The sequence below is a fragment of the Bufo gargarizans genome, chromosome 5 (genome assembly GCF_014858855.1).
Source record: "Bufo gargarizans isolate SCDJY-AF-19 chromosome 5, ASM1485885v1, whole genome shotgun sequence".
In the NCBI taxonomy this organism is placed as follows: Eukaryota; Metazoa; Chordata; class Amphibia; order Anura; family Bufonidae; genus Bufo; species Bufo gargarizans.
In genome coordinates, this window is record NC_058084.1 from 73,995,721 (window position 1) to 74,003,674 (window position 7,954).

The window sequence follows — 7,954 nt, forward strand, 5'->3', positions numbered from 1 at the left end:
AACAGAACCAATAACCCCAAAGAAAAGTGGGAGACACACATATAAAATATATGTAATTTATTGAGACATGATCACATAACAAACAATATATGAAACAAAAGGCACAAGTGTACAGGAGGAGGGGGGGAGACCTCATGTGAGGAGGTCAGATACAACCTCTCTCCCAAACACCCAGCTGGCAGGGAAAAGAGGTCACAGCCCTAGGTATACATCAGCATGAAAATTGTGAGAACTGTAGGTTCACTCAAAGTAACAAGTACTGGTATGTATGTTGCATGCACAGAAAGATAAATGAAAAAATGTACAAATAGCACAAGGCAAACTAGCCCACCCAAAGACCAGGGATGGCCGCATAAGGTATGCAAGTGTGCCAAGTGCAGGTGGTAATAGAGATATAAAAAGAAATGTAACAACTAACTGAGCAAAACAACAAAACATGTATTACCCATGATATGCTGGACCCAGAGCGTGTGACCAAAAGCTGCACCTCGACGTACGTTTCACCTGGAGAGGCTTCGTCAGGAGGTAAAGTAACAAACTGAGTTCATCCTTAAATGGTGTGGTCCACAGCTGGCAGCTGATTAGCGCATCCGCCCAGTGTTGCAGGGATGACATCATAAAGATGCGCCACCCAGCCTACAGAGCAAGGCACGCCCACCGTGTCACATGACCAAACCAGGAGGAGGGAGGGAGCCGCATCTGACATCACGCAGCCACACCTCCCCGCCCCGGGTCCGATCACATGACACGCACGTCGGCCGGCCGGCCCTGAGACAGCCAGGTATAGGAGCATCACTACAATGCCAGCCAGACAGCGCACCGGAGCGATGCGCATATGCCAGGTGGAGACAATGTATAGAGGACAGTGGAAAGATAACCACATGTGAAGGACAATATATGGGGGGCACAAAGATCAAAATTGCCAATAGTCAGCTCAATCGTACAGCATATCAGAGTAATATATACAGGCAGAGCAGCATAGTATAGAGCCCCCTATAGCCTTCACCATTAACGATATATGCACAACCCCATAAAAAATACCTTCTATATTGCTATAAAACAAAAAAATTATATATATTGTGTAATATTGTAACTTTATAAAAATGGATCCATAAGTCAAAAATGGTAATAGAAACCTATGCCATCAATGAGATCTTGACCCTAGACCAAAAAAGTGATGAGTACAAAAACTATATATATATATATATATATATATATATATATATATATATATATATATATATATATATATATATATATACACACACATACACACACACACACACACACACACACAATACAAAAATACACACAATCAAGCAGCAGTGAACATGTAATATTATAATAATCACAATATTTGCTAAAGTGAATACACTGAAAAATAAATTAAATAATATAAAATAAATACCCCTCACAACTAAAAAAAATAGTGATATGGAGGCATCAAAGGAAGGGGAACCCCCCCCCCCACACACATATCCCTGTATTGTGAATTCCTGTATTGGAAACTTATTTCATGTACATACATATGTGCCAAAGAAGTAATACATAATTATGCATAATCATAATCCATATAACTGATAAAATATGGTGTTCATAAAAATTATGAACTCATATAAAGTGCGCTGTGCAATAAAGCCCTGAGCAGAGTGGCCTCAGAGCCAAAGCAAATACTACCCAAACATTCAAGTGTAAAGTCACCCGCTAATCTGGCCACACGGATCAACCCATACAGAAAATAGAATACAGGACACAACAACTTTTTGAAGTGAATATTCTGATGTTGGTAGACAGTTAGCATCCATTATTCCATAGGGCATATTCTATTCTGCATCATGACACAAAGAAAGCCTCTAAAAGGACCACACCATCGCAGCAATCAAATATACTGTGAAAATACAAATAACATCAATGAATACATGATAAAAACAACGAACACATAATAAAATAAAAAGCACGATTTATAGAAAGGACCTGAAGCTAGCCGTCTCATTGAGACCTTTAGGGATCTCACTCTTAAGCAACACAATCCACTTGGTCTCCAGCTGCAAAAGGCGTTTCTTGATATCCCCTCCACGGCAGCCCAAAGACACCCTATCAATACCCATACATTGTAGCCCACGAGGGTCCCCCTCGTGGTGATCCCTAAAATGTAGAGCTATGGGTTGGAACTGGCTCCCCTCCTCCTGTGTAGTAGTGGCTGCCTGCCGGATTTTGCTTGCATGTTCAAAAATCCTAACACGCAACTCCCTGGTGGTCATCCCAACATACAGGAGCTTGCAAGGGCAGGTGATAAGATAAATCACAGAGGCAGTCCTGCATATGATATGTTGCACAATTTGGTATTCACGTCTGCCCTCGGAGTCCCCAAATGTAGAAGACCGGATCATATACCTACACGCCTGACAATTATTACACGGATAGGAGCCCCACTTTGGCCCTTTACTGCCAAAAATGTAAGATGGCGAAGGTGATACATAGTGGCTGTTGGTAAGCAGATCACCTAGGTGATGGCTGGCACACTGACTTAACTTCCTTCCCTCCCCATTAGGCAGGATGTGGGCATAGCCCACTTCTGCTCACAGAAGGGGGCAGCTAAACTGGAATGAACTATTCCAGTTCAGAAACACTAAATTGTAGCTAAGTCCTTGCTGAACACATTGCTGCCACCTGCTGGTGAACATGGAAATTACAGCAATTACATTTAACAAGGATTAGAATGCACATTTGTGAGAATATGATGCAAAATTACATAAGATGACCAGATAAATACACTTAACAGGTTGTAGCGGGGTAAAAGAGTTTTGTAACACAACTCTGGGGTGTTAAATAAACACTACTAAAACAGCTTTGAAAACCCCTCCCAAAACTGCTAGCATTTTTTTTTCTGCTTCCCCATTGATTTCAATACAAAATCTTTATCTTCTAAGAAGTAACACACCACTTCAATTTAGGAGTGGAAAAAAAGCCACCATGCCCACATGGTGAAATTTTTTCCACTGAAGTCAATGAAAAGCTATCGATGGCATTTTGATGGCAGATTTCATGGCAGAAAACCGCCGCTCCCCGCGATTATATCCGTGATGATTTAATTTGTGTCAACATACCCTTAACAAATGGACAGAGGTCTGCAAGACTGAAACTGCTGCAAATAGAGATTTGTTTGATGAAAACATAAAACTTTTATTTTCCAGGCAGACATCATTTTAAGTCTTGTCGATGATGTGATTATATTTTCTAATAACCTCAAATCTTTTTCATACCTCCTAACATTTGAATCGAAATTTGCAATACTGCTTACCTTGCAGAAACTCCTGCTTCAGGGCATATGCAAATGAGGCCCACCCATTTCAGACACATTTCATGGGACATTCCTGCAGAAAAACAGGACAGTCGGGAGGTATCATTTATGGCACACTTCAATGCCAAATATGAAATGTGAGAGTCATGTTAATTTTTATTTGTTCTGTTAAAGAAGAAAAATGTATTCTCTCACCTGCTAGAAAGGTACACAATGTAATCTGTAGTGAATGTAATCTTCTTACCAATGTATTTGTGAGCTATCCCATCCCTTCTGATCCTCAGCTGTGTCATGTGACCAGCAATCAGACTTTCCAAATAACACAGCATCTCATGTGTGTATAGGAAGCCGGTTTCTCTATGTATTCCTATGGGAGCCTCAATGTCAGTCTCATAAGAATGAATAAGAGGTAAATGACTTCCTGTCCTGTGTCAGCTAGAAATCAGAGAGTCGGTCACATGACACAGCTAAGAATCAGAAGGGAGGTTATAACGCACAAATACAGTTACTGGTAAGAAGATTACCTTCACTACAGATTACATCATACACCTTTCTAACAGGTCAGAGAATGCACATTATTTGTGAGAGTAAATTTACCAGCCAGTTGGTTTCTATTGATTACTGACATCAAGGTTCTCATAGGACTGAAGAGAAAAACGGACTTCCAGTCCACACAGCAGACACTGTGCAGGGGCGTAACTAGAAGTGACTGGGCCCCACAGCAAATATTTGTAAGGGCCCCCCTCAGCGCGCTTCGCACCTCCCTCCTCCTGTGTAAACCCCACTCCTTTGGCACAGTGTAGCGGTATACTGTATATTGTGTGGCACAGTATAGAGGTATACTGTATATTGTGGGGCACAGTGTAGAGGTATACTGTATATTGTGGGGCACAGTGTAGAGGTATACTGTATATTGTGTGGCACAGTGTAGAGGTATACTGTATATTGTGTGGCACAGTATAGAGGTATACTGTATATTGTGTGGCACAGTATAGAGGTATACTGTATATTGTGTGGCACAGTGTAGAGGTATACTGTATATTGTGGGGCACAGTGTAGCGGTATACTGTATATTGTGGGGCACAGTGTAGCGGTATACTGTATATTGTGTGGCACAGTATAGAGGTATACTGTATATTGTGTGGCACAGTGTAGAGGTATACTGTATATTGTGTGGCACAGTATAGAGGTATACTGTATATTGTGTGGCACAGTGTAGAGGTATACTGTATATTGTGTGGCACAGTGTAGAGGTATACTGTATATTGTGTGGCACAGTGTAGCGGTATACTGTATATTGTGGGGCACAGTATAGAGGTATACTGTATATTGTGTGGCACAGTGTAGAGGTATACTGTATATTGTGTGGCACAGTGTAGAGGTATACTGTATATTGTGTGGCACAGTGTAGAGGTATACTGTATATTGTGTGGCACAGTGTAGAGGTATACTGTATATTGTGGGGCACAGTGTAGCGGTATACTGTATATTGTGTGGCACAGTATAGAGGTATACTATATATTGTGTGGCACAGTGTAGAGGTATACTGTATATTGTGTGGCACAGTGTAGAGGTATATTGTGAGGCACAGTGTAGAGGTATATTGTGAGGCACAGTGTAGCGGTATACTGTATATTGTGTGGCACAGTGTAGAGGTATATTGTGAGGCATAGTGTAGCGGTATACTGTATATTGTGTGGCACAGTGTTGAGGTATATTGTGAGGCACAGTGTAGCGGTATACTGTATATTGTGTGGCACAGTGTAGCGGTATATTGTGAGGCACAGTGTAGAGGTATATTGTATATTGTGTCTCACAGTGTAGCGGTATACTGTATATTGTGTGGCACAGTGTAGAGGTATACTGTATATTGTGTGGCACAGTAGCAGTATACTGTATATTGTGAGGCACAGTGTAGAGGTATACTGTATATTGTGGGGCACAGTGTAGCGGTATACTGTATATTGTGGGGCACAGTGTAGCAGTATACTGTACATTGTGGGGCACAGTGTAGGCTATATGTGCATAACATAAACATACTCCACATGAACACTTACAGCTACTTGGCTCGGCCCTTGGGGATCTCGGACGACACTTCCACACTTGGCCGGGGGCTCGGCGGAGCTGATGTTGTGTTTTATCCTAATGAGAAAGATTTTATAATAAGGATTTGGAGAAGGGACAGTGGGATAGCAAAGCAGGGAGAGGCTGGTGCTGCTACTAGGGGGTCATACCATGGGGGAGTAATAAAGCCCACCATAATGCCCCCCCCCCAGTAGTAATAATTCTCCTTATAATGTGACAGTGCAAAAAATACACCCTTGTAATGCCCCCAGTTGAGCTAATGTCCCCATAGTGCCCCCATAATGTGCCAGTATAAAATACCCCTATATAGTGCCCCCAGTAAATTCCCCCATAGTGCTCCTCTCCCCCCTTCCTGCTAGTGCCCCCCAAAATGTACCAGTATAAAATGCCCCATATATAGTGCCCCAGTAGATGCCCCTCAGTGCCCGGCCTCTGATAGGCTGCCAGCCTAGTGTCCCCCATAATGCCCCCCAATAATGTGCCAGTATCAAGTGCCTCTCCCCCCCCCCACATGTCCCAGTATCATAGTGCCATCTCCCCCCATGTGCCAGTATCAAGTGCCTCTCTCCTTCCCACCCCCCATGTGCCAGTATCAAGTGCCTCTCTCTTCCCCCCATGTGCCAGTATCATAGTGCCATCTCCCCCGCAAAAAAGTGCCAGTATTAAGTGCCTCTCCCCCCATGTGCCAGTATCATAGTGCCAACCCCCCCCCCCCCACATGCCAGTATCAAGTGCCTCTCTCCTCCCCCCATGTCCCAGTGTATCATAGTGCCATCTCCCCCCCCCCCCCCACTAAAAGTGCCAATATCAAGAGCCTCTCTCCCTCCCCCCTCCCCATGTGCCAGTATCAGGTGCCTCCCCCCCCCCATGTGCCAGTATCAAGTGCCAACCCCCCCTCTCCCCTCCAGGTGCCAGTATCAGGTGCCTCCCCCCCCCCCCCCCATGTCCCAGTATCATAGTGCCATCTTCCCCCCCACCACCACAAAAAAAAGTGCCAGTATCAAGTGCCTCTCTCCCTCCCCCCCCCCCATGCCAGTATCAGGTGCCTCTCCCCCCCCCCCCCCATGCCAGTATCAGGTGCCAACCCCACTCCCCCCCATGTGCCAGTATCAGGTGCCTTCCGCTCCCCCCATGGCAGTAACAGTGGGTATTACAAAAAAAATAATAAACACTTCTACTTACCTCCATGTCAGCGATGCGATGCAGCCTCTTCCTGTGTCCCGCCCTGTATGTCCTTATATGGAGTCAGTGCTTGTATTTCAGAAAAGTGTCTGCTGGGATTCGAACCCACGACCTTCTGCTTCAGAGGCAGAGCAGCTAACCACTAGACCATAGGAGCTGCCTTGATGCTGGCTGAAAAAATATGAGACTTCTACTGTTATAGCTGGCTAAGTGTACATCTATACACATGGCAGCTGCTCATATATAGAGATGTAGCAGAGCTGAATGTGCTGAGACAGCTGTCATATACAGATATAGCAGTATCTCAGATATATCTCTATATGACAGCTGTTCCAGCACACTCAGCTCTGCTATATCTCTATATATGATAGCTGTCATGTGTATAGATGTAGCAGAGCTGGGTGTGTTTAGGCATCTGTCATGTGTATAGATGTAGTAGAGCTGGGTTTGCTGGGGCAACTGTCATATATAGAGATATAGCAGAGCTGAGCATGCTGGGACAGCTGTCATATAGATATATAGCAGTGCTGGTGTGTTGGGGCAGCTGTCATGTGTATAGATGTAGCAGAGCTGGCTGTGTTTCGGCAGCTGTCATGTGTATAGATGTAGTAGAGCTGGGTGTGTTTGGGCATCTGTCATGTATAGATGTAGTAGAGCTGGGTTTGCTGGGGCAGCTGTCATATATAGAGATATAGCAGACCTGAGTGTGCTGGTGCAGCTGTCATGTGTATAGATGTAGCAGAGCTGGGTGTGTTTAGGCATCTGTCATGTGTATAGATGTAGTAGAGCTGGGTTTGCTGGGGCAGCTGTCATATATAGAGATATAGCAGAGCTGAGTGTGCTGGGACAGCTGTCATATAGATATATAGCAGTGCTGGTGTGTTGGGGGCAGCTGTCATGTGTATAGATGTAGCAGAGCTGGCTGTGTTTTGGCAGCTGTCATGTGTATAGATGTAGTAGAGCTGGGTTTGCTGGGGCAGCTGTCATATATAGAGATATAGCAGAGCTGAGTGTGCAGGGACAGCTGTCATATACAGATATAGCAGTGCTAGGTGTGTTTGGGCAGCTGTCATGTGTATAGATGTAGTAGAGCTGGGTTTGCTGGGGCAGCTGTCATATATAGAGATATAGCAGAGCTGAGTGTGCTGGGACAGCTGTCATATAGATATATAGCAGTGCTGGTGTGTTGGGGGCAGCTGTCATGTGTATAGATGTAGCAGAGCTGGCTGTGTTTTGGCAGCTGTCATGTGTATAGATGTAGTAGAGCTGGGTTTGCTGGGGCAGCTGTCATATATAGAGATATAGCAGAGCTGAGTGTGCAGGGACAGCTGTCATATACAGATATAGCAGTGCTAGGTGTGTTTGGGCAGCTGTCATGTGTATAGA

General features: G+C 44.3%; 1 long non-coding RNA gene across 1 annotated transcript; it reads right to left on the reverse strand.

Annotated features, from left to right (window-relative positions):
• Positions 1 to 1,222: 1,222 nt before the first annotated feature.
• LOC122939189 lies at positions 1,223 to 5,414 on the reverse strand. The gene is made up of 3 exons (XR_006390099.1): positions 5,359 to 5,414; positions 3,302 to 3,374; positions 1,223 to 1,888 (listed from the first exon to the last, which is right to left on the reverse strand). It is a non-coding gene; the product is annotated as an uncharacterized LOC122939189 (long non-coding RNA).
• Between the last annotated feature and the right edge of the window lie 2,540 nt (positions 5,415 to 7,954).